The sequence below is a fragment of the Musca autumnalis genome, unplaced genomic scaffold, assembly GCF_047663935.1.
Source record: "Musca autumnalis isolate F117 unplaced genomic scaffold, ASM4766393v1 scaffold_5, whole genome shotgun sequence".
In the NCBI taxonomy this organism is placed as follows: domain Eukaryota; kingdom Metazoa; phylum Arthropoda; class Insecta; order Diptera; family Muscidae; genus Musca; species Musca autumnalis.
Window position 1 is genome coordinate 98,953,120 of NW_027412088.1, and position 27,635 is coordinate 98,980,754.

The window sequence follows — 27,635 nt, forward strand, 5'->3', positions numbered from 1 at the left end:
TGAAGACGATCCTACGAGGATAAGAGGAGATTGCCACAGCTCGCCAGATATTACCATTGTGGCACAAGGACCGATAAATTACGTATCCTGGCAACCCATAATTTCCCTTGGCTTAAACGACCTTCCTATCATCGTCTTCGCAAATATACCACCCACCTTCATAACCTCTGAACGCCATATTTTTCTGAACCATTGAAAAGTTAATTGGCAAGGGTTCAGAGAATTTACCAATCACCGCCTCAGAGAGCCTCCCACTCCCTCAGATCCTCTGTTAGCTGAAAGAACTTTCCGGGACTCCATCACTACAGCAGCCGTTCGCTACATACCTGCTGGTCAAATACCCGAAATCAAACCAAATTTTCCAGCAGAGGCGACGGGACTAGCAAATGAGCGTAATAAACTTCGTCGTACGAACCCTAAAGACCCAAGAGTTGGAGAACATACTCTAGAATTTAACAGGCTAGTAGGCGAACATAAGCGGAAAAAGTACCTAGACCACCTGAACAATGCAACATTGGTACAGTATTAAGCCAATTGTGGGCAACAGTTGAAACGCTTTCGAATCCGGGAAAAAAGGACGATAGAACGACTTTGCAGACGTGATTCGAAACGCAAAATCATTAAATACGTTAGGCCCAAACGGAATATCAATGGTAAGGCTTAAACTACTGGATGAACTCGGAGTTGAGTATTTAACGAGTATACTCAACCTATCGTTAGTTACCCATATTATACCAGAAGCTATGAAAGTTGGCTGCCGCTACTAAAGCCCGGTAGGATGCCAGCATAGGTGGATCGTACTGGCCGATTTCCCTCCTATCGCCTGTCGCCGTTGGATAATCAATTATATGTGCGGACGATAGTCATTTGTGTATTTTTAGAATTCAGAAACAAGAAGTCCAAACCCCCTAGAGTGAAGCAAGGTATTCCCCAAGGCGGGGTGATATCTTCAGAACTGTTTAATCTCTACCTTTCCGAAATTCCACATCCTCCAGATGACATAGATACTATACGGATGATTGTAGGGTCCTTTAATACAACCAAAAATGAGCCTCATCGAAAAAATGGCTTTAGAGTCGTTTTAGCCATGTTCGTCCGTGTGCATGGCGGGTTCGCACGATAACTCTCTAACGGATCCACAGATTTGATCCAAAATTTGTCCAACCTTATATTTCTTCCAGACATAGATTTGAAGATGGACAATATATGTAGGTCCACTTTTTCGGGTATCTCCCACACAAATTTTCCAAATTTTTCGCTAAAGTGCAGTTTAAGAACATCGGATCGTTTTGAACCGGGTTCTTCTCGCGCACCTTTTACAACGGTACATTTTTGGGGCAAGTCTATACTTCCTGAGATAATGACCCAAAAGCTCTTAAAACCCCTGACATCTGATAAAAATGTCTGATGAAGACGATAACTTGCGAATTGTGCATCTCATTTGGTGTAAACTTTACACGTCGTAAAATCTCTCCCTCACAAATGTTTAAAATTTTCACTTAAGTATAGTTTGAGGATGGTTACGACAATTTTATCGAAGATGGTCCTTGTGATTCTGATTACAACGATATAATTTTTTTCGTGGACAAGTCAATGCTTCCGTCCGGAATGACCCAAAAGCTCTAAAACATCGTAGGGTAACAAACTGTAATACTTGGTTCGCATGATAAATATCGAAAAGAATGACTCCGAAAATTAAATCCAGTTCCAAGATGGACAATTTCGGTGCATTTCCTCAAGTATCTCCTACGGAAAACTAGAACACATTTGCTCCCATTTCTTAGATCGTGTGGCTGCGGGTATATCTCTGTCGGCAAAGTTGATACCTTTTAACTTCTTTGGTTGGCTTTATAAGGCCAAAAAGAAGGATTTACAAAAATGTCAAAATCGACCTCAGCAACGATAATTTTGAAGAAAACTTTTAAAAACGCTTTCAGCCTAGGGATAGGTAAGTCGACTTTCGGTTAGTCGATTAATCGACTTTTTGCAGTCAAAAATCTAAGAATCGTAGTCGACTTTTGTCTGGAGGGAAAATCGCATAATCGATTATCTTGTGATCGATTTTCGAGTTTGCCGCCCATTGATTGTTGACTTGGCGGTTTTACAGTTTCAAAAGAAAACTCGATAATCGACGAATATTCGATTTTCTACGGTTATGAAAAAGTCGAAATTCGAGTTTTAAGTGGGATACACACGATCAGTTTGCTCAAATAATCGTTTGCTTGGGGAACTGCCTTTAACACCCGTTAAAGGTAGTGAGCTAACATGTGCCGCGCGTTCACCCATAAGAACGTTAAAAATTTGGGTTTGGGCGTCGGGTTAGTAACCCTCCCCTAGAAAAGCCTACTATGAAAAAACGAAAGAAAAGAAAAACAACCCCCTCTAAAGTTGACGAACCCCGCAAACGTTTTAAGGACCATGATCTGCGAATCTGCACCTGGAATGTTCGCACTCTCTATAGAGAAGGTGCAGTCTTCGCATTGGCAGACGTACTTGAAAAGTACAAGACCGATATTACTGCCATACAGGAAATACGATGGATTGGGAAAGGCGTCACAACAACACTTAAAGGTGACGCACTGTATTATAGCTGCCATGACGTAAAGCATGAGTTTGGTTGCGGATTTGTAGTTAGACGGAGACTAAAACATCTGTTATCCAGCTTCACCCCAGTGAATGAAAGACTTGCTGCAATTCGAATAAAAGCTAAATTCTTCAGCATCAGCTTTATTTGCGCTCATGCTCCCACTGAAGAAAAGGACGAACAGACCAAAGATATATTTTACGAGCGCTTAGAAGAAACATATGACCGTTGCCCTGCCAATGACATTAAAATCATTCTAGGCTATTTTAATGCCAAAATTGGAAAGGAGAATATCTTTGGCCCAACAGTCGGCAAATTCAGTCTCCACAGTGAAACATCTGACAATGGTATGAGGCTGATAGACTTTGCAGCTGCAAAAAACATGGTAGTTAGCAGTACCAGATTTAATCATCTCGATATTCATAAGTGCACCTGGCTGTCTCCAGATCAGAAAACAAGAAATCAAATTGATCATGTTGTGATAGATGGAAGACATTCATCGAGCGTGTTGGATGTACGATCGTTCCGAGGCGCAAACATTGATTCGGACCACTACCTTGTTGCAGCAAAGGTACGCACCCGCTTAAACGTAGCAAACAAAGTACGAACAGACACAACACGAAAGTTAGACATCGGTAAGCTGCAATCACAACAGATAGCCACAGCATATTCCACTCAACTAGCCCAATTGCTTAATCAAAGCACTCCTCATCCCGATAACATATCAGCGCAATGGCAAAGCATTGCCCACTCCATGCAAACAGCCGCAAAATCCATACTTGGATACCAGAGACCTCCACCAAGGAATCCATGGTATGATGAGGAGTGTCGTGCTGCCACCGAAGAGAAAAATGCGGCATATAAGGCTACTTTACAATTCGTAGCAACGCGTAGCGCACGAGAGAGATACAGGGAGAAAAGGAGAGAGGAGAAACGTCTTTTCCGCAGGAAAAAGAGAGAGATGGAAAAGCGGGAGTGTGAAAAAATCGAGATGTACAGGAGCCAGAATGAAGTCCGAAAATTCTACCAAAGAGTGAAACATCAAACAGATGGCTTTGGTACAGGCACATCCTCCTGTAGAGACCAGCAAGGTAATTTGGTAACTGATACAGATAGTACTCAGGATATGGAAAGAACATTTTTCAAATCTGTTCGTATCCAATAGCAGCGAAGACGACGAAGATACCACAGTCCCAATCCCAGAAGATGGTATTGAATGTATACCGCCCAGCCAAGATGAGGTAAAGACAGCAATAAATCGGCTGAAGAATAATAAGGCAGCAGGGGCCGATGGCTTACCAGCCGAGCTGTTCAAAACCGGAGGCGACACGCTGATAAGGTGTATTCATCAGCTAGTTAGCACCATCTGGCAGGAAGAACGAGTACCCGACGATTGGAACCTGAGTATCCTGTGCCCCGTCCACAAGAAGGGAGATAAGACTGTATGCTCTAACTATAGGGACATAAGTCTACTCCCTATTGCCTACAAGATCGTGTCTGGGATATTGTGCGAACGACTAAAACCTATGGTCAACGAGATAATTGGACCATACCAATGCGGCTTTAGACCTGGCAAGTCCACCATTGACCAGATATTTACCCTGCGGCAAATCCTGGAGAAGACCCAAGAGATGCAGATCGACACCTACCACCTTTTTGTCGATTATAAAGCAGCCTTCGACAGCCCGCTGCGTTCAAAGGTATTCCAAGCCATGTCTGAATTTGGTATTCCCGCAAAGCTCATCCGGCTTTGTAAAATGACTTTAACTGACACGAGGTCCTCAGTTAAAATAGGAAAGAACCTTTCCGAAGAGTTTGGTACCAAAAGAGGTTTCAGACAAGGAGACAGCCTTTCGTGTGACCTCTTCAACATCCTGCTAGAAAAGGTTATACGAGAGGCAAACGTCAAAAGAAGTGGCACAATCTACACCAATAGTCACATGTTACTTGCTTATGCTGATGATATAGACATCATGGGCCGATCAGTAAAAGAAGTAACTGATACCTTTATAAAGGTCGAAGGAGAATCTGCTAAAGTGGGTCTGGCGGTAAACGGTGAGAAGACCAAGTTGATGGTGTCGACGCGCAATGCGTCCATTGAGCTCGGACCGACTGTGGAAGTTGGTTCCTATAATATTGAGGTAGTAAAAGACTTCGTCTACCTCGGCACCTCCGTCAACACAACAAACGACATCAGTTGTGAAATAAAAAGAAGAATTGTATTGGCCAACAGATGCTACTTTGGATTAAGTAAGCAGTTTAAAAACAAAGCCACATCTCGTCAAACAAAAATAACGCTCTACAAATAACGCTCTGCTATACAACGACATCAATATTGTTAAACGTATCGAGATGCAGCGATTGCGTTGCGTTCATAAGAATGAGCGATGATGAACCCGCTAAAAAGGCGTATGAATACATGCCACATGGCGGTGCACGCAGAATTGGCAGGCCAAGGAATAGATGGCGCAAACAAGTGGATGATGAGATGACAAGGCGCGGTATTCCAGAGTGCAAAGCAACAAATAGAGAGGAATGGAGATCTCTTCTTAGTTCGGCCTATAGAACAAATGTTCTGTAATGGGCCAGCTAAGTAAGTAAGTAAGTAAAAGGGACAATTTCGGTGTATTTACTCAAGTATCACCTCCGGAAAACTAGAACACATTTGCGCCCATTTCTTAGATCGCGTGGCTGCGGGTTTATCTCTGTCGGCAAAGCTGATACCTTTTAACTTCTTTGGTTGGGTTTATCAGACCAAAACGAAGGATTTACAAAAATGTCAAAATTTACCTCAGCAACGATTATTTTGAAGAAAACTTTTAAAAACGCTTTCAGCCTAGGGATAGGTAAGTCGACTTTCGGTCAGTCGATTAATCGACTTTTTGCAGTCAAAAATCTAAGAATCGTAGTCGACTTTTGTCTGGAGGGAAAATCGATTATCTTGTGATCGATTTTCGAGTTTGCCGCCCATAGATTGTTGACTTGGCGGTTTTACAGTTTCAAAAGAAAACTCGATAATCGACGAATAATCGATTATAATCGATTTTCTACGGTTATGAAAAAGTCGAAATTCGAGTTTTTTTTAATTTTAGACCATAATCGAAAGGTCAAAAAAACGATTGTTACTTTCCATTACCTATCCCTATTTCAGCCCATAGAGAACCTTTACAAAGTCATCTTTCTTTTGACCTTCTTCTATAGATATTTTATTTTTACAGATATTTTATTGGAACTTGATCGTTTAATGTAGTATACCATTACATTTTCTTTTTCCCATAAACGATGCAAAACGCACTCTGGTCTTTCTCGCGGTATATCAGGGGCTGAGACAGTTGCCAGTTTTGCCCCAAAGCCCCCATATTAATGTTAACCACCAATTGCATGATTTTTATGCGTAATAAGACAATGAACGAAGACCATAGTTTCAGTTCTCTTAAATTTTTTGTATAAAAACAAAAAAAATCTTCCAATTACTTTAATATTAAATTTCTTCCCTGCTCCCCAACATCCAAAAGAGAATGGGAGAGTTTATGCGTATTTTTTTAATTGCTGGCAGTCTCGGGCAATCAAAAAATGTTTCGCACTGTTCCATATCCAATATGTTATGAGTTTGACACAGTTGAATAAATCTTTGGCAGTATGGCAAATTCCTCCTCCATAAGAGAGGGCAGGGGGGAATGTTTTTTTTTATACTCAGAATTATGTTTATGTGTGGAAATATTTACATAATTTTATATATTGTACAAACGTAGGTATGTACGGCAAAACACCACTAATGATATATAAATACAAACATACATACATACATATTTATATATTTTTGCAAAAATTAATGTAGGAGACGTCGCGACGTCACTCTGTCGTATTGAAAAACAACGGCTATGCACAGCTGTTAAAGAAGAGGGAGAGTGATATCTGAAGCTTTTGTTTATGTTTTGGCATAAATAAAAACATACCCAAATATTATTATGTATGTACGTATTTAGGTACACAAATATTTATGTTTGGATATGCATATGTATGTTTGTATATGTAGTTTTGTTTGTATGTTAATGATGACACATTAACTTCAAACTATTTATAAAAATAAATGAAAAAAAACTGCGTAGTTTGTGGTATTTTCGTATTCATACACTGTCGTTTGAAATTATAGCAACCGACTGTAACACCTTGGAGCGAATAATAATTGTAGCTAGATATGCTTCCAGTACATGCTTGCATATCAGAAATAGACAGACCCATTTATGTGTGATGTAGAGAATGCCTTATGTTGCCTTCCTTCCATTTCGATAAGTTTCTTTGTTTAATCTTTTTTTCTAAAGGTGAGATAAAATTGAATATTGCGTAGTTACCGTTACTTGGTTTCACGAACATACTTTTATGGTAAATTGAATAAAACCAGTTGGTAGTTTGGTATTCTTTTGAAAGAAATTCGTTGTACCTCTAATGCATTATTCCATTATGGGTACATGATTAAAGCGGAGTTTATTTTACAAAAAAAAATATTAGTCATGATTTCCTTCACCAAAGACAGTTGGATTGCTGCAAGGAAAATTGCCTAATGTAAATATGGACTTAATAAAACCGAAATATTATTTGGCTTTTGTGATATGTTGTAAACGCCGTGTCATTAATTCGACTAAAGTTTTGGTTTACTCCACAGGTATTTGGTTCCATTATCTCGCTTAAGCCTGCCTCTAATGACCCGTACATGGAGGCAGCAGTCAGGCGTGGAACGGCCGAGGTAGAGTTGTTGAACGTATACATTCCGCCGATAAATGGCTGTACTCTAATATAAGCCCAAGATTAGGCCACTTTTGGAAGGTCAAAACCTTCTGGTCTTGGGGTACTTTAGCGCTCATCATAAGTTGTGGCCTTCGGTCCTCGAAAACGGCCAGAGGGTTATTGTGATGGCAGAGCAGATTGACGTTCGCCAAACATAAACATCGTGTCCCCTGGACTGAGAAATGACGTTACCTGGCAACTAAAGCTGGCAAAAAATCGATGACAATATCGATTCTTTTTTAAAAAATCAATATCGATAGATATCTTTGTCTATTGATATTATCGGATTAAAAACACCTGTAGTGCGATTCTCTAACACATTTTTTGAGTAACCGACAAAAATCGGAAAAATTAAAACGCTAAATTATGAATGAAAAGTTCATAAAAGTTGACAACACTCTTGCTATTGGTAGAACTTTACGACTCCTTTTTATTCATCGTACAAATTTTTCGGTAGAGGAAAGGAAAGGAGTTTTGCCCAACCCTTCAGATGTTCGGTTAGCAGAAAGGACGTTACGAGACATCATCACTGCAGCAGTCACTTTCCATTTACCTGCTGGTCGAATACTCGAAACGAGAACATACTTCCCAGCAGAGTCGTGTCAATCCCAGTGACCCCAGAGTCGGGGAGCTGGCACTGTAAGGGGTAGTTTACACTATATGTATATGTCATATGACATGAAATTTTCCATCGTTATATATTCGCTAATATGTTTAATATTGGAGATTTTCCTAACGCCATTTACTCTATGCGTCCAGACCAGAAAAAATGTAAAAAAAAACTACGTCTCCACATTGCGTCCGTGGGTAAATATTGAATGTTTTTATTTCGTGTCATATGACATTGATAGATAGTGTAAACTACCTCTAAGTTAACAGGTTGATCATTTGAAGAGTTACAATATTGGAGCCGGAATCAGTGAAATGTGGGCAATGTTTAAGTCACACTCGAACTCTGGAAAGAAGAAAAATAGGACCTCATTCACGTTTGGCGACGTTACGCTGACTGATATGAAGAGGTGCGCAAGTTATTTCAAGCGACTGCTTGTCGAGCTCCTCAGGAGTGAAAGGGCGAAGAGAAGAGTACTATGTCGCATTAGATCTCTTCCTGCCGATGATGAACCCCCACAATTTTCAATGGATGGTGTTGCGAATGTCATCAGGAACGCTAAATCATCAAAATCGTCGGGCCCTAATGGAATCTCCTTGCTAATAGTGAAACATCTGGCTGAACCGGTAGTCGAGAATCTCAATAAAGTTCTCAACATGTCACTGGGTGGGCTGGGTGGTCCATGTACTGAAGGATGCCAGCAAAGGTGAGGATGTCCCTGAAGCTTTAGCCCTCCCCAGCGTTAGAAATAGCTATTCAGTTGCCGATCATCCGTAAGCAGCAAAGCACGCTAACAGCGCTGCACGCTATATCCAAATATATTAGTCGAGGAATTAACCAGAGCAAGATGTTTGATAGACCAATGATAGTGGCGCTTGACTTATCAAAAGGCTTTGATACTGCCAAGCACTCCACGCTGTTTGAGGACATCGAGCAGACTACCCTCCGACCAAGTTTGGAACGTCGGGTAATTTGACGCCAGTCGTACGTCGACTTCATGAACAAGAACTCCAAGCCCCGTAGAGTGAAGCAGACAGTTCTCCAAGGTGGAGTGATATCTGCAGAACTGTTAAACCTCTAACTCTCCTGTATTCCATCCTCTCCAGACGACACTGAGATCGTAACGTATGTGGATAATTGTACGATCTTGGCGTCAGGTACCTTTCCTGATGTCATTTGTGAAAGGCTGAATCACTTTGACAGATCTTGCAACATTTTACCACACGAGGAATACACAAATATTCGCCACGAAATCTAAGGCAACTCTGTTTACCAGATGGACGGCCGGGGTGAGAACAGAGTTGAATGTCATGGTCGATGGTAGCAGGATTCCGACCACAAACAACCCCTAATTTTTCTAGGGGTCACATTCTCGAGAGCTTGCTCATATCGTCTGCGCATTCCCCATCTATCTGCGACAGGCTGAGACGTAGGAACCAGGTCTTCAAGTCCGTAGCTGGCAGTACTGGGGGCAGACAAAGAAACCACGATAGGTCGCTCTGTAGTAAGCTATACGGAGTAGGTTGATATAAGTGCGGAGTAGGTTCTTAACCAGAGCAAGATGTTTGATAGACCAATGATAGTGGCGCTTGACTTATCAAACTACTTTGATACTGCCAAACACTCCACACTGTTTGAGGACTTCGAGAAGACTATCCTCCGACCAAGTTTGGAACGTTGGATAATTTGACGTCAGTCGTACGTGGAATTCACGAACAAGAACTCTAAGCCCCGTAGAGTGAAGCTGACAGTTCTCCAAGGTGGAGTGATATCTCCGGAACTGTTTAACCTCTACCTCTCCTGTATTCCATCCTCTCCACACTGAGATCGTAACGTATGTGGATAATTGTACGATCTTTGTGTCAGGTACCTTCCCTGATGTCACCTTGTTGATCCCATATAACACGATAGGTCGGTCTGTAGTAAGCTATACGCAGCAGGTTGATATAAGTGCAACGCGATGGAAAAACATTCAAACCTGTCAGAACTCCGCCCTCATGTCTTCAGTGAACCATCTACTCGTGTGTTGCTCGTGTGTTACCGTGAGAGCCACCCTACTCACAATATGGTGGATAGGACCCTATCCCACGCAGGTATGTCTGACGGGATCTTCAAGTTCTAGAAAGAGAGGTCCAATGTTACAAAAGAGAACTCCCAGATCAGCAAGCCTATCAAGTAGTTTTGAATAGCATTCACACAGATGTAGTCGCAGACGCCATAAACAACTGTCGTGTAAATGCGGTCCTCCGAGACACTCCCCGTCTATCGCAGCTCAGTAGCGTCAGCTGCCACGACAAACCAAACTAGTTTTGACTTATGTATGTAACTACCAGGGGTGCCAACTAGGGATAGGTAAGTCGACTTTCGGTTAATCGATTAATCGACTTTTTGCAGCCAAACATCTAAAAATCGTAGTCGACTTTTGTCTGGAAGGAAAATCGCATAATCGATTATCTTCTTGTCGATTTTCGAGTTTGTCCGTCGATTTTTGACTTGGCGGTTTTACAGTTTCAAAAGAAAACTCTAAAATCGACGAATAGTCGATTTTAATCGATTTTCTGCGGTTATGAGTCGAGTTCTAAGACAACTGAAATAATCGCATTTTTAGTTTTAGACCAAAATCGAAAAGTCGAAAAATCGATTATTGCTTTCCACTACCTAGGTATCCCTTGTGCCAACTGTGCCGGTTTAAAAATCGCTATATACCACATACGTACCATTGGTCTGTAGCGATATTTACCTCAAAACAGTTGAAATCCCTGCTAAAACATTGGTTTTCGTACGTCAAAAATCACCACAAGTAGCGGGAAACCACCACATTGGCATCCCTGGTAACTACGCTCGGGATGGTGCAGCCGTCTGAATTCCTATGGGGTAAGGATCGATGACACCGTGCAAAACATTTGCCCGCATGTCACATTGCAACTTTTCATGGCATTTGGCTTTAAAAAAGAAACAAAAACATTTTTCATACATTTTCGGAAACAGAAACATTTTACAAAATGTTATGCGATAACTTTCTGAAATTGTTCTAGCTTGAGAGAGTAAAATTCCCTCAGAGAAGTTGCTGGAATTTACTGAGTAATTATTACTGGAAAAGTTATCGCACTGGCCTAATATCATTCCTTCAAAAAATTGAAAGCTGTGTTCCTTTACTTACCTGAGATTACCTTTTTAACCATTTTTAGTTCCTTAACCCCGAAAAGTGGCAAAACTGGAAGCAATTTTTAAGAGAGTGAGAGGGGAGAGAGAGCGAAAATAGCTTTCTCTTCTACCACAGGCTACCAGCAAAATTTCTGCAGGTAGAAAATGGCAGAACTGATTTTTCGACTTTTGTTTGACGATTATTTCACAAAATGGACGAAAACCCGAAGAAAAAGTCGAACACTGACAACACTAAATTAAAAACTGTGAAATAAAAGACGAAAATTGATTTTTTATGTTTTTTTCTGACATTGCTGCCGGATCTACCATTTTTCCGTTCCTTTACTTTTCTGGTAAAAATGTTCATGAGAGAACAATTTTGAATCTTTTCTCTTTTACCACTCTTACCATTAAACAAGTAAAGGAACAAAGCTGAAGTTTTTCTTATATTAGGGGATATTCAAAATTCGACTCAACCGAACTTAATACCTACTTTTGAATCATTTTACCCATCTAAAGTTAGTCGCATATTCTTTATTTATTTTTCTAAAAAACAAATGGTGCTTAGTTACCCATTAAAACAAAACAAAACGTGATTAAAAAACTACCTCTAAGTTGAACTTGGTCTGTTTACCCAATACTATAGCAACAACAATAAGTGGGCCAACAAAACGTTACGGTTTTTTTTCGTGTTGTTGTCTTCGATTAACAAAAACAACTTGCCAAAGATGCTTTTTATAATCGACGAACATACAACAACAAAAAGAAACATAAACAAAAAACAATTTAGACAGACAACTTATTTGAAATTAACCCGTAGTTTTAGTTTCTCTACTTCTTCGTCACTACCTACCTTCCAATCATTTGTATGTAAGTCGATTTTTTATTACGTTTTATAGTATTTAGAAAAAATCCACAATCGAAAAATTAAATGTTGTGGCAATGGATAGATAGGTAGTGTGGTGTGGCTTGGCTTGGCTTGTTGCTGTTCCGTCTTTGTTGTTTCATTTCACAAAATACGTGTTTTATTTCTAAAAAGCACTCTTCTTTTGTTTCAAAAGCAGCAGCAACTACAACAACAATAAAAAACCTAGTTATTAATTCATTTCGTAACAACAACACACTACCAACCAACCCACCTACCTACCATACCTTCCTAACAACAAAACACAACACGCAAAACAAATGATCACAAAAAACAGCTGATTGAGAATATAAATAAAACACAGAAAACTGAAACAAAAAAAATCACGTGTTGGTGTGTTTGTGTTTGGCCCCCAAAGCCATCAGCAAGCAGCAGCAGCACACTTATTGACAACAATGCCTTGTTTGTTTTGTCTACAACATTTATCAAGTTTTTGCTATATACAAATGTAAATACATATGTATGTATGTACACATAACATTTGTTTTCATTTTTCCTCCTTCTTGTATTCATTCTACTGCGCGCTTTAAAACTTGCCCTCTCTCTGTGTTTCATCTACTGTGTATATTTGTATCTCTCAAACTAATAGGTACCCTGTGTTTTTTTTTTTTTTGCTGGTTATACAAAATTGTTGTTTTATTTTATCTAAAACCTGGCTCTTTTATCTTTGTTGTTGCTACATGGGCGATGATGTAAACTTGGCGCTTTTTCTGCCGATATTTTTAGTGGCGCAAACAAAACAACCCATTTTTTCTTGATCTGCATTGAGAATGGTAGATCTCGGTAGACCCTGATTCATAGACCAATCAATTTAATAGCCTGTTTATATTATAGCTTTTGGTAGAGTAAACCTTCTTTATGAGTATTAATTTGACGTGTACGTAATGGAATTGACATTCGAAACCCAGTATGTTTATTAAATATGGTTATATGTAAACGTACTATAATAGCCTCTTTTTATAGCTCATTTATATTATACTACACGGTGCGCCTTAACTAACTTTAAATGAAAGGTGCTTACACCCGGGAAGTTTTTGCGAATTCTGAAACAAGATGAAAAAAAAAACAAAAAAAATCGCCTGAGGGATTTTCAAATAAATCGCGGTCAAAGTTCACATTTTTAGGGCTTTTTTAGGTTTTCACGATTTTGTTTGGAAACCGCAAGTCCTATAAAAATGGGATTAGAGAAAATGTTATTGCAGTGAAAATTCCCTACAAGATTGACCTCAATGGTATTTTCGTAGGTTTTACCATTTTTGACATATAGAAGTTCAAATTGGGACAATGCACTAACTGCATCGCCTCCTTATAAAACAATGTCATGCAGAGTGCACCTTAACTAACTTTTAATTAAAACCGCTTATACCTGGCACGTTTTTGCAGATTCTGAAAAAGCAATGTTCATAGATGAGAAAAGTCCAAAAAAACAAGACAAAAACACTGGAGAGACTTTTAAATAAATCGCGGTCAAAGGTCTAATTTTTAGGTTTATTTTAGGTTTTCTGCATTTTGCTTGGGACTGAAGAAAATGTTGTAGAGGATTTTCAATGCTACTACATTTTCTTTAGTCCCATTTCGATACGACTTGCCGCTTCAAAGTAAAATCCTGAAAACCTAAAACTGTGAACTTTGACCACGATTTATTTAAAAATCGCTACAGCGATTTTTTCTTGTTTTTGGATTTTTCTCATCTATTAGCATTGCTGTTTCAGAATCAGCAAAAACTTCGCAGGTATAAGAGGTTTCCATTTAAAGTTAGTTAAGGTGTACCCTGCATGACATTGTTTTACGGAGGCGATGCAGTTAGTGCATTGTCGCAATTTGAACTTCTATATCTCAATAATGGTAAACCCCTAGAAAATGTCATTAAGGCCAATCTTATAAAAAAAAACTTTCACGGCTGCAACATTTTCTCTAATCCTGTTTTGAACTTTGACCGCGATTTATTTGAAAATCTCTCCGGGCGATTTTTTTTTATTTTTCGATTTTTCTCATCTATGAACATTGTAGTTTCAGAATTCGCAAAAACCTTCTAGGTGTAAGCACCTTTCACTTAAAACTAGTTAAGGCGCACCGTCAACTGGATTTAATAAATCCAGTAAAAGTCTCATTACATTTAGAAATACCTTTGGAGGATTTAAATGGTAATCAGCTGATTTTGTTTATAGCACAATTATCAAGGTAGATGCATCATCCGTTACCTCCTCTCTCTCCTAAAAGTCCAAAAGTTTTCATGTTATACTGTCTGGCACAAAAAAATATGACACTTTGTTATAGCTCATTTATGCTTTGTTTACATTTACGAAATCCATTCGATTTCAACTGTCAATTTCTTTGAGTATACTTAAAATGGAAATTCTTTCGAAATACATTGGATTTCATTTGACGTTTAAGTAATGGATTAGACTAGCCATAAATCCTCATTGCATTTAGGCCGCCATCAGACCATCTGCTTTTTCACATGTATGACATCAGCTGTTCTGTATATTAATATACCAGAAGTGACAACATACATGTGAAAAAGCAGATGGTCTGATGGCCGCCTTAGATATACATTTTGGAGGAAATAAGTGGCAGTCACCTGATTTTTGTTCATAGCACAATTACCAAGGTAGATGCATCAGCCCATCGAAACGTCAAAAGAAGTTTTGTAAATTGAATTCATCTCAAAAAACATACGGCAAATTACAAATTTATTGTTTAATATTGAAAATGTTGGTAGATTATGCTAACTAATGCTAACTAATGGACAAATAAAGAATTATTTTATTGTTTAGATATCGTAAATATGTATTAGTCTTGGCTGATTAAAACCAACTTTGTATATCAAAGCAAATTTAATTTTTTTCGCCTTGTTTACAAATTTTAACATTTTACATTATTCCACCGATGTACATATCTACCTTGTGCCAGCTTGCAGAGTTTTATACGAGGATTTATGCCGGATTTAAAACAAATCCACTCAATACGAGAATTTATTTTTGTATGGGAAATCTGGTAGATTATGGCCGTTTAGCAAATAAAACCGGATAATGCGCTAAATCCGGCTAATGAAGTCGTATCTAAATGACCTATTATATAGGAAGATTTGTTTGACATATGCTCAATGCAATTGACATTTGAAAGCCAGTGGGCTTATTCATGGACGTTGTCAGAAATGCATTTCGACGCCATTAAAGGGGTGGTATCAACGTACAACATGTTAGGTTTTGTGAGTAAAATATACAAAAAATGTCTTAAAAAATTGCCATTTCGAGGGGGCCCGGGTCTCTTCCCTGTTATATATATGTACACGTACTATAACTAGAGTTGTATAGTTCATGAACGAACTAGTTCAATTGAACGATTCATTGAATAGAGCGCATGAACCAGATCAGTCGATATAGTTCATTATAGTTCAATAGTTCACTGAACTATAATCAGTCGGCGACCGTACGATCAACGAACGAACGATTCACAATCTAGTTCACATGTCGTTCACAAATGCATAAAGTTACGCCGTCGTCAGTGTTAAGTGATGCCTTCGTAATGTGATGAGTTTGTTTACGTTTTGGATCAAGGTACAATGAATAGCTGTTCGAAAGTGAAGATTTCTTCAAAAACACAACAAATTCCACATATTTCGATATTGAATGTGCCTTGTTCTGGATAGAAAAAATAAATAAATAGAAAACACGCGCAAAGCTTTTTCGCATTGACAGTTTCTACACACACACAACATAAGATTTTTGCCAGCCACCTAAATGAAGGACGTGTTTTCTTAAATTAATACCAACTTAGTCATTCTTTATAAATGGTGATGGTCGGGACCGGAGGCATTACGGATAATCGATTTTCACGGATAATGGAGTCAACGCGTTTTATGCGGCTTTTGAACACATTTCTTAGTAAAAATGGAATAATATCGTACACATTTGCACAATAATATTTAACTGTTCTATTTTTATTATATTGGTTTAAGGAAAGAAATGAAATAAAATTAAGAATTCAAGATTTTATTACATCTGCATAAAAATCTTTCAATTTATGCTTGTCTTGCTTACTTGTTTTTGTGATCGCATAAATACACAAATTGTGTGAAACAGGAGAATTTCTTAATCAAATTAATTTAAAGATGTGCCTTTAATCCCCGATAATGGAGTTAATAATGGATAATAGAGGCAATCGAAACGACATTTCTATTCTATCCCGGATAATGGAGGTTCCCGGATAATCGAGGTTCGAATGTATTTGGTGTATGTGTGCGTTTGATTGACCGATTATGATCCGAATGAACTGGATAGTGAACTATGAACTAGATTACTGAACTAGTTCAGTTAAAAGAGCTGAACTATTGAACTAGATCTTTCAAATGAACTAGATTGTACAACTCTAACTATAACCCGGCGACTGAATGGTTTACAAAAAGGACATCACTGTGTCGCCGTGGTGCGTGCAGTGGTTAGCATACTGCCTTTGTGTTGCAAACGTAGAATCATAATTCTGAACCTGCGGACAAACGATATTACATTTTACAACGTTCTTGGTTAAGCTTTTTAGAAACAGATTTTTTTCTCTTGTTACTGCTCTTGGGTGCATTTGGCTTCCACAAAGTATCGCCATATTCTTCGATTAGTTGCCATTGTTTTTGCATCTTTCCATGTAAGTTCTTTGTCTTAGTTCTTGGGTTCTTGTTCGTCGCCAGGTATTTCTTGGTCGACTTCGATTTGGTGATCCTTGAAGATTACAATCAAGCGCCATTCTTCTTATTCTATGGACATTTTTTCTTAAGGTGTGACCAATCTATCTACAATTCCTACGTTTAATATCCTTTTGTATGAGTTCCTGGTTCTTTAAGTTCCACAGCTATATTTTATTTATAGTGTAGGCCATATCATACTGCATATGATCCTGAGGCATTTGTTTATGAATACCTGTAACTTTTGCGTGATGGTGTTAGACGCAAGTCAGATTTCACTGCCGTATTGCAGAATCGATTTTATACATTCTTCGAGTATTTTAAGCTTGGTTTTCCTGGACATACCTGAGCTTCTCCGTACAAAATGCAGGCTTCCGAATGCTGTTCTCGCCTTGTTTAGCCTATTGATTACGTCCACTTGTTGTTACAGTGCGTCCTAGATATCCCAAGCAAACGACGTATTCAATTGCTTCGCCTTGTAGCATAATATTTTCTGTACTGGAGCTCAATCCTTGTTCTATGAAAATTTGAAACAAAGACATAAATACAACAAGACAAGACATTTCTTTTGCTATCATTCTTCAGTGAATGGCTTTTGAATTTAACATAATGTTATGTTACGATATGGTGATATAACATTTTTTTCTTTTATACATTTTTACGTATTTAACCGAATTTACCGATCCAATTGACATGGAATTATTCTTGAACAGATCCTTGAATTCATAAATTTCGTTTCTGATACCATTACATGAAATGTTCCTCCTTGGTTGCGATTTTGAATTAACTGCAACCTGTTAAGGGTAATGTTTCTATACATAGTTTCGTAAACATTTTTTTGTTGCATGCATTTTGTCAGGTCTTTATTACTTTATGTCTTTGTTTGAAATGAAAACTTTTTATTAATATTATAAATGTTAATTTCAGCATTGAAATTATACTTTTTCACAATTAAATTACACTGTGCACGTTTTTTAAGGTAATCTTGTGCAAACAATTTGAACTGAGGCTTTTTTGAAAGTACAGACCCAAACGACAAAAACCCTGGTTGGGTTTTGTTGTGTCATATCCAGCTTGGATTTTATGTCTCCATCTAAACATAGTTAAATATTGACGTTTTAAAGCAATTCGGGGCTATATATCTCAAACAAATGTGAATCTTCTTCTTACCTCTGAAGCAAATTTCGTAGATAAGGCAAGAATAGAATATTTGGAGAAATATTGAACTCGATCGAATAACTACATTTATTGCTTCAAATTTTATAATATATCTAAAAGTTCCATTATTTGTACATATTGTTCACCATATCTCCAAAACTATTAAGTTTTTATTAATGTTTTTGTTCCTTCTTTTTTAAAAATATTCACTGAAATGTAATACACAACTCTTCAGAACATGCCGTTGTTGTAAAATGCCTTTATAACGTTGTTTTTAGCATGTTTTTCAGCGACAATTCAGTAAATATGTCAATAGTGTGGTGAAACAGTGCTTGAAATACATGTTATATATGATACAAAATACAGCTGAAACAACATGATATAAGCATTTTAGAGTCTCAGAATGTTCTGAAGAATTGCTGAGAACATTATTTGGAAGATTTTTGCAAAACGTTACTTTGTTCAACTTCCAATAGTTTAGCTGATAGCGACCAGAATTCCAGATATTATATAAAATTTTCTATATGCATTTTATCAACTTTGGTGTCCTAGATGGAGTTTTTCTTATGTGGACCCGACTGGATCTGACAGGACAAACCCCAACTAGGGTTTTTGTAGTCTCAATATGTACTTTCAAAATAGGCATACTAAAAGTTGTTTGCATTTTCTGTGTTGTATATGTTAAAAGCTGAATGTTCAAAACACTGATATTGAATGAATTTAACAAAATTTTCTGTCGTTTCACTTATTTTAATTGTATGATTTTCTCTTCTGATAACGCCTTAATCTCAAGTCCAACATTGCGAGCCAGTCTCACTAGTAGTGCGATTCTCTAACACATTTTTTAAATTACCGACAAAAAACATCGGTTCTGACAAGGGGTGGATAAGGTTAGGGAGGTTTATTTGTCTTTTCTCGCATAGTCTACAAATTTTGAGTTTTGCATTCTAGTTTATTTAGTTGATCGCTCCTTTTGGTGAACCAGGCCATTGCTTTAGTTCAGTTGTTCAATAGAAAATTCTCTAAATGCCACAATTATGGTCCGAACGAATTGTTGTGTTAAAAAACGAATCCTACAAAAATTTTCGAAAATTGGATCGGATTTTTTATATCCGATAGATACTTTGGGCACTATACAGCTCTACCGAAATCTGATCCGATTTTCACAATTTTTTGTAGGATTCGTTTTTAGCCACAACAATGAACTGGTAAAAACTTTTTATCGATTTGACCATAAATGCGGATTTTAGAGAATTTTAACCGATCGCCATAAAGTGTCATATATAAGGTTTTAGTATCAAATGGGAAAAATGTTTGTTGCAGGAGGTTCTTTAATCGTTCTTCATTGACCTTTTGGTAGGCGCTCAGTGATCTATGTATATCGACTGATATAGTCCAAACGCTCTTTTCAAAGAGTCGTTCAATTGTATGTACCTACGTAACCATTCTTAATACTTCCAAAGCTGAGTCCTAATAGTAATCATTAATATATCTTATATTTTCAGGTGAATGATCCGGCCACTTTTACCATTGTATCACTCAAGAGGTATGTTATTGTCCTTATAATCTTATATGTAGTTAGTTATTCCTTCCTATATGTGTATCAGTGAACCAACAAAATCGCCAATAATTTTTAGGGTAAATGTATTTATTTTTTGAAATTTTAGCGATTTCTGTTGTAGTGAAGATTTGACAACACTCAATCTGAGACTGTTAACACTTTGATGCCAAAAACAGCTGTTTCTTCTGTATAATAGATTTTGGTCAAATGACACACAACAGTGTTGTTGTTGTGACAAAGTACACACACAAGTGCCCTATGCTCTGCATTGTTAGCACTGATAGATATCACAACATTACGTCATATTCTGAGCAATACGTATCTCTTAAAATCATTAGTTTTAAATAGGATTAAAAAAATAAATTTCTTTAGGATTTATGCGCTTTATATGGTAATTTTGACGTTGTTTTTCTTATGTTGTATTTCTGAATTTAGCTGTGGTGCCCCTCATTCACTCACTACTACCTGTGTGTGTCATCCTTGTCTATTGGATTTCGCTATGACACAAGCGAGAGGGTATTTGATGATGTCTTCGTTGTTGTTGTTATTATTTCTGTTATTTTTCAAGTGTATGAATGTGCTGTCATTTAATGTTCAAGGTTATGAATCTTTTTGAAGTGCATGGCAGGCACTATTCTCTTCTGCACGAAATCTAAACACAAAATAATGATTTATTCTACTTGGAAAAAACTAAATACCTATCGTTTCGTAGATTTTCCGGAAGTATTGCATTGTTTGTGATACTTTTTTAAATTGTTTGTATGACAGGTAGGTATAGATGGGTATCTCTTCATTTTGTTTTGACAATCTTAATAATCTTCTTTGAAACATATGATTAAAATAACATTAAACATACATATGTATGTACATATGTATGTACATATGGTTGAACAAATGAAAAGTGTTAGTTAAGCGATTAAGGTCATCGCTGTAGACAAGAAACAATAGAAAGCTAGGTTATGTCATCCTTTAATTAATTATTAATTTTTAGTGGTTTTTTGTTTAGCGGTTTTTATGTATGATGATCATCCATACCTTGTTATATCATTGAATCATAAATAAAGTCACCTACTGTTGTATTAAGGGAATATTGCACAAAAACGACAAACCATAAAGGACATGTAGGATTATGGGAAAATATACATGTACACATACATACATACAGTATGAAAAGTTCATATTCGTACACCCCTGAAAAATGAATAAAATCGTTATTAATTCCCACAATGGGTTAGATGTCCAAAAAAAATTCGTATGCAACTAATATTTCTATAATAGGTCTGTACGATAACCCAAAAATTTGTACAAATTCTTACAAATGTTTACTAAATGCTTTTCGATAACAAAATTATCCAGCAAAAGAGAGCGAGTTTGGAGAGTTTTGTGACTGAGAACTTGCAAGTCTGATCAGCTGACTTTTAATCACCTGTTCAATGTAAACAACTCGAAATTTTAACATTTTTGACCAAGAAAATTTCACAATTGCACATTTTTTAGATTCTAAATCGTTGTGGATAGGATTGAAGCATTTAATAAGTAAACTGCAATTTTAAAATTTATGTTTTTGTTCCGTTTGGTTTAAAATATCAAAAGAAAATTTCTTTCTTGCAAGTTTTTGCAAAATGTTCGATAACTTTCTGCAATTTTTCTTGCCTAAGAGAGTAAAATTCACTGAGAGAGGTTACTGGAACTGACTGAGTAATTATTGCTGGGAAAGTTATCGTACACACCGAATATCTTCAAAAATTTTTAAGTGTGCATTTTTTGCTGATTAAAATTCTCTTCAGACAAGTCAATTAAATAGAGACGACCTTCAAAATACCGAAAAATCGGGAGGTAGGAGGTTCTTTGCGGGCTATATGAAGGCTTGGACCTATACGACAAATTTCAAGTGAAAACTTTTATACCCCCAACGAAGACTTAATATCAAATTGCAGGCATTTCAGTGGTATATTGAGGCCATAACCTTCAAAATACCGGAAATCGGGAGGTACTGTTCTATGGGAGCTATATGAAGACGAGGACCTATACCTACAAATTTCCGGTCGAAAGTTTTATACCTCCAAGGAAGACAGAATACCAAATTTTAATCATTTCGGTGGGATATTAAGGCCACAGCCTTCAAAATACCGAAAATCGGGAGTTACCGTTCTATGGGGGCTACATGAAGTCGTGGACCTTTGTGGAAAAAATTCAGGTGGAAAGTTTTATACCACCAATGAAGACTTAATACAAAATTGCAGGCATTTCTGTGGAATATTAGGGCCATAAAATTCAAAATACAGAAAATCGGGAGGTACTGTTCTATGGGGACTATATAAAGACGTGGACCTATACCGACAAATTTCAGGTGGAAAGTTTTATACCCCCAACAAAGACTTAATACCAAATTTCAGCCATTTCGGTGGGATACTTAGGCCACAAATCCTTGAATATGGTTTTGCATATGCTCATTTTATGCAAATATGACAAAATATGCAAGATATTCTGATTCGTAAACGTTTCCTGGGGAATCATATTTGTGTTTTGTGGACTTCATGAGATATAGTAATAAGGGGCGAAGGTCACTTTGCCATGATAAGGAATTGGCAGCTTACTATTCGTTGAGGCGCCCAGAAGTGCGATTCTCCAACTCATTTTTTGAGTTACCGACAAATTTCTGTGAAATTAAAATGCTTATAATTTCGGTAATTAACGATATTATTTCGTAAGTTAGCGACCAATAAAAGGTAGTCGTAAAGTTGTACCGATTGTAAGGGTGTTGTCAACTTTTTTTGAACTTTTTTCATTCATAATGTTGCGTTTTAATGTTACCGATTTTTGTCGGCAACTCGAAAAATGAGTTACAGAATTCCACTACAGGTATCCATGCGAGATTTCATTCTCTGACACTGCGGGGGTGTCACAACATTCTTCATTCAAAGCAATACGTGTGAATGGACGCCCCCACATCGCCTCAAGATTGTTATCCCTCGGGGCTCTTTGTAAGTTTTCGGCAGAATGGTGATTTCTTGGTCCGAAAATATCATGACTAATAAAATAACTTATAGGTTTTACTTTCATCCTGATTCTCAGAACTAACAAAACAAAGTAAATGTTAAAAAAAACCAATTAACATTCCATGTCATCATCTCTTTTTGGGAAAAATAAGTACGTTACACTCTTTTCTTTTCTTCGTTTGCACAAATGAACAAAGAAGATCCCAACAAATTCTGCCATTCCCGCAAAATTTCTGTTTCATGTATTGGATATAGATAGACAGTGGGATTTATAAGGAGTGTAACGACCTCAAGTATTTTAGCCGAATTAAAATCGAATACAGAATATTAAATTAGAATAAAAAAACACACACAAGAAATTTAAAATAAACATCCATACGATGAAATCATTGGAAGATGTCAATAGAATTTGATGTGAAGAAGAAAAAGTTCATTGAACGCATGAATTTTCAAGGAATTATTCATAACCATAATGGAAATTATTTAACAATTTCAATAAAACACAAATTGGTGTTTAAAAGATTATGGAGTGAAACGGGAATAACTTTCGAAAATTAACATATCCCCCATTACGGCAATTTCCTTAGCAGTATTAATAAATGTGTTCATTATCATCATCAGTACAAATGTGTTGTGTATTACATCTCTATCTTTTCCTATCTCTTAATTTACACTAATCATTATGACCTCGTTATACAGAAGAGTTGACATAAAAAATAAACCTTTGAATAACGAAAAAAAAAAAATAAAAATAAACGCAAATTCAGGCAGGCACTCCTCAAAGTTTTGTTCTAGCCTGCCTACACACATGCTGAACACCCTCCGCTGCTGATTGGGAGGAAAAACCTGTTATCTCGTTTCTCTCTATTATTACACGCCATCAGCTACACTTCTATTCACTTGAATATTTTTTTTTTTTGTTATTACATATTTTTATTTGCCCATTTTCCACAGACTTTCAATAGAATCAAATATCCACACACACGCACACACCGAGAAAACCACTTGAATCTATGATTGGTGGTGGTCAGAGACGACAACCAACTCTGATAAACGTTGCTGGGGTCGATTTTTTGGTTAATTTGCTGGATTGCGTTTGGTTTTTTCCACATCACTTCTAGAAAGAACAGCTGAGTGTGGATTCATGGATTTGTTTCGAGTATGTGTGAGTGTCTAAAGAAAATAAATATTAGAAATCATATCACCAAGAATAAAAAACCACATGATATGAATTAAAATTAAATTAAACTTTTACTCTTTTGATTGGTTTTTCTGTATGCCACTTTGTGTGTTTGTCATTAAATAGTGATAACATTGAGCTGGTTTTTCTTCTATCACTCAACCCCATTGTACATAACAGTGTACCATGTTGTTGTTGTTGTTGCAAATACCATATGATTTTCAATTTTCTTTATGTTTTATGTTTGTTTACTTTCGAACAAAGTTTTATGCCTGCCTACCTACGCAACACAACAAAATCATGTTTGAAGAACGTTGAGAGAGACAGAGAGAGAGAGAGCGAGAGAGACCAGATGTAATGTTGAGCAACATTTCACTTTCAGTGATATCAACTGTTAAATGTATCTTAACAAGTGATTATTGTGTATTAGGGTGGTCAAATACATACGCCTGCGAACAAAACTAAAAAACTAACAAACCCCATAAATACTCGTATACAACAAAGACATAAATACAACAAGATAAGACATTTTGTTTGCTATCATTCTTCAGTGAATGGCTTTTGAATTTAACATAATGTTATATCACAATATGGTGATATAACATTTTTTTCTTTTATACATTTTTACGTATTTAACCGAATTTACCGATCCAATTGACATAGAATTATTAGCTGTGTCTTTTTACGTAATAATTAGTAGTAATTATTACTAATGTTGCAGATTTTGACAGTTGGATAAAGGAAAAGTTGCTGAAAAAATTGTTTCAGCAACATTTAGTAAGTAAAAAGACACACCTATTCTTGAATAGATCCTTGAATTCATAAATTTCGTTTCTGATACCATTACATGAAATGTTCCTCCTTGGTTGCGATTTTGAATTAACTGCAACCTGTTAAGGGTAATGTATCTATACAAAGTTTTGTAAACATTTTTTTTGTTGCATGCATTTTGTCTAGTCTTAGTTGTATTTATGTCTTTGTATACAACTCTTTGAAACATGTTGCTAAAAAATACAAAAAGTTGCAAGCTGGCACAAGAAACAAGGTAGATGCATCGGTGAATTGCTATAACAAAAATAATTTAAAATGTCAAAATTTGTAAAATGTGCTAACATTTTCAATATTAAACAATAAATTTGTAATTTGCCGTATGTTTTTTTGAAACGGATTCAATTTACAACAACTTCTTTTGAGGTTTCAAATTCGATCAGATGGGTTGATGCGTCTACCTTGGTAATTGTGCTATGAACAAAAATCAGCTGACTGCCATTTAAATCCTGCAAAATGTATATCTAAATGCAATGGGATCGACAAAATCGTTAAAATTAAAATGCTTATAATTTTGGTAATTAACAATATTATTCGGTAAGTTAGCGACCAATAAAAAGTAATCGCAAAGTTCTACCGATAGCAACAATGATGTCAACTTTTATTTGAATTCATAATTTTGCGTTTTAATTTGACCGATTTTTGTCGGTAAAAAAATGCCCTAGAGAATCCCACTACTGTACTGGATTTATTAAATCCTGTTTAGGATTCATGGAGGGTGTTTAGACAGATAAAAAACGCATGAGGCAATATCTTTATGAATAAAAATCAAATGTCGTTCGTTGGTAATAGCATCAGTTGAGAACGGCTGGACCGATTTGGATAATTTGTTTAAATGTTCGTCATAACCCAAAATTTGACCACGCTCACTTTTACGCCCACTTTTTTTAATTTCAATTTTTTCTTCAAAAACTACTGAACCGATTTTTTTTTTTTGAAATTGTCAGGGAGAATGTACAGTGATGTCCGGCCCCCGGTGAAAATATGCTACATATTTTGTTGAATTTCGAAGGGGGCGGGGAACTTCCCCTATACCCTATTTTTTTATAAATATAGCATTTCCAAATTAAATGAAACCTTTTCCAAATTGAATGAAACTTTTTCCAAATTTAATGAAACCTTTTCTAAATTAAATGAAACCTTTTCCAAATTGAATGAATAGAGGTGGGAAATGGGTGAATACCCAAAAGGTAAATACCCATTAATTTGGGTATATTGGGTAAAAATGGGTAAATACCCAGGTATTTACCCAAATTGTGGGTAAAAACTATTAATAAGAAATTTGGGACAAAATGCAGTCTGAAGTATTATATGGTCTGTTTTATAATAAATTTTATTAATGTACCGTTAAACAGCATAAAGAACAAGTTAAAATGAACAAGTAAACATATTATTTAAACACATTATTTTTGCAATATTAGATCATAACATCACTGTCAATATCTGTTTCAATCCAAATACAAATTATGGAAGAGTTAAGCGTAGAGTGAGTGGGTAATACCACTGGATGTGGATGGTGTTTCTTCCAATAATGGAGACAAATTTAAGATTTCCCCCTCAGGGCATATATTTTTCTGGGAATTAAACCTTGGCTTTTTTGCTCTATTACAGAGATTCCAATTGTGAGATATGAAACATACTTTTGCAGCAGTATCTTCACTTAATCTGTTTCTCTTTTTGGAGTGGATGAAACTTTGAGTGCTGAATGAACTTCTGTGGCTGCTGATGTGCATGGAGCAGTCAAAATACGAACCGCTATCCTGCTAAGTTCTTTTGTGACGCAAATACTGTTCCACCATGTAGTAGGAGATATTTCTTGTACGCAGCTCCATACAAAATCTTTTGACCATAGATCCTCTCTAGCTTTATAGTTTGCTAGATCCGTCATTACATTTACATTAAATTTTGAACCCATATCATGAATAAATTCCATTGCGATTAAAAATTCAGATGAATTTAAATCATGCCCAACGCTATTGGGGTTGATGCGCTTAAAACATCACTGCAGTGGTTCGAATTTTGCAATTGGGCGCTCTGTTCACTTGGAATCATTTCACTGACTTCACTTCTTAACGTAATTGGGCACTTGACGCAGCTGACCAAATGTTTTGCCATTTTATTAACATTTGGAAATTTATAAACTGTGCTGCAATATCTGCAAAGAACTGCCTTTGAGTTGCTTGGATTTGTTGGAAAATGCTTCCATATTCGTTAATTTTTAGGTCTTCCCATCTTAAAAACGATTAAATTTTATTGTTCCATTTTTAACGGTCTTCAGATATTAACGCATACCTTATCCACAGTTAAAACAAATTATTGTATTACAAGCACAATACTTTTTTTTAGCGGTTCTTACTTTTATTTGAAATCAAAAACTCCCTGCGAGGATTATCTTGCGGATTTGACATTTTGGTTGGTGCCGTCAGGGTTTCTTGGAGCTCTTAGGCCAATATCTCAGGAATTATTGACTTCCTCTGACAAAAAAATTGTACCGTCGTAAAGCGAGCCACAAAATTTTAAAACGATCCGTGAGGAGCTCTTAAACTTCACTTTATACGAATTTTGTGTGGGAGGTACTCGAAGGAGTGGACCGATACAATCCAAATTCCAACCTGATATATGACTGGATGAAATAATACGATGTGCAAAGCCTGCACCAATCAGAAATTCCCTGCGAGGATTATCTTGCGGATTTGCCATTTTGGTTGGTGGCGTCATGGTTTCTTGGAGCTTTTGGGCCAATATCTCAGGAAGTAAGGACTTCCGCAAGAAAAAAATTGTACCGTCATAAAGGGAGCCGCAAGGAAAACTTACTGAAAAAATTTCAAAAGCATCCGAGAGGAGCCCTTAAGGAGCCCATCTTCGAACTTAAACTAAGTTTGGACAAAATATTACGATACCCAAAATTTGGTTCGAATCGGTTGAATTTTTCGAGAGTTATCGTGCGCACAAGCCAAACAGACAGACATTTTTCGTATTAAAGTGTATATCGACGCCTCCAAACAATAGTTGCTAAGTCGACTTAGCATGTTTTCAAGTTCTTTACATTTTTATATTTAACGTCCTTTAACTTAAATTCTGTCAAATGTTGGTAATAATCGGACAATCCGAACAGAAGTTATAAACAAAAATTTACTTAGCATAGTACTGAAGATCAAAGAAATTTCCAAACTTTGAGAGCTT

The 27,635-nt window shown here is 36.7% G+C and overlaps 2 protein-coding genes across 5 annotated transcripts in view; both read left to right on the top strand.

Moving 5' to 3' along the window:
- Window positions 1-27,635, top strand: part of Miro (mitochondrial Rho GTPase) — a 637,534-nt gene that overhangs the window by 294,421 nt on the left and 315,478 nt on the right. The gene's annotated exons all lie outside the window — the stretch shown is intronic.
- Window positions 1-27,635, top strand: part of atos (atos homolog atossa) — a 172,827-nt gene that overhangs the window by 82,312 nt on the left and 62,880 nt on the right. For all 4 annotated transcript variants that reach the window (XM_073991128.1, XM_073991127.1, XM_073991125.1 and 1 more), the window contains one exon: window positions 19,390-19,430. The gene's annotated coding sequence lies outside the window, so the exon portion shown is untranslated. The remainder of the gene's footprint in view (window positions 1-19,389; window positions 19,431-27,635) is intronic.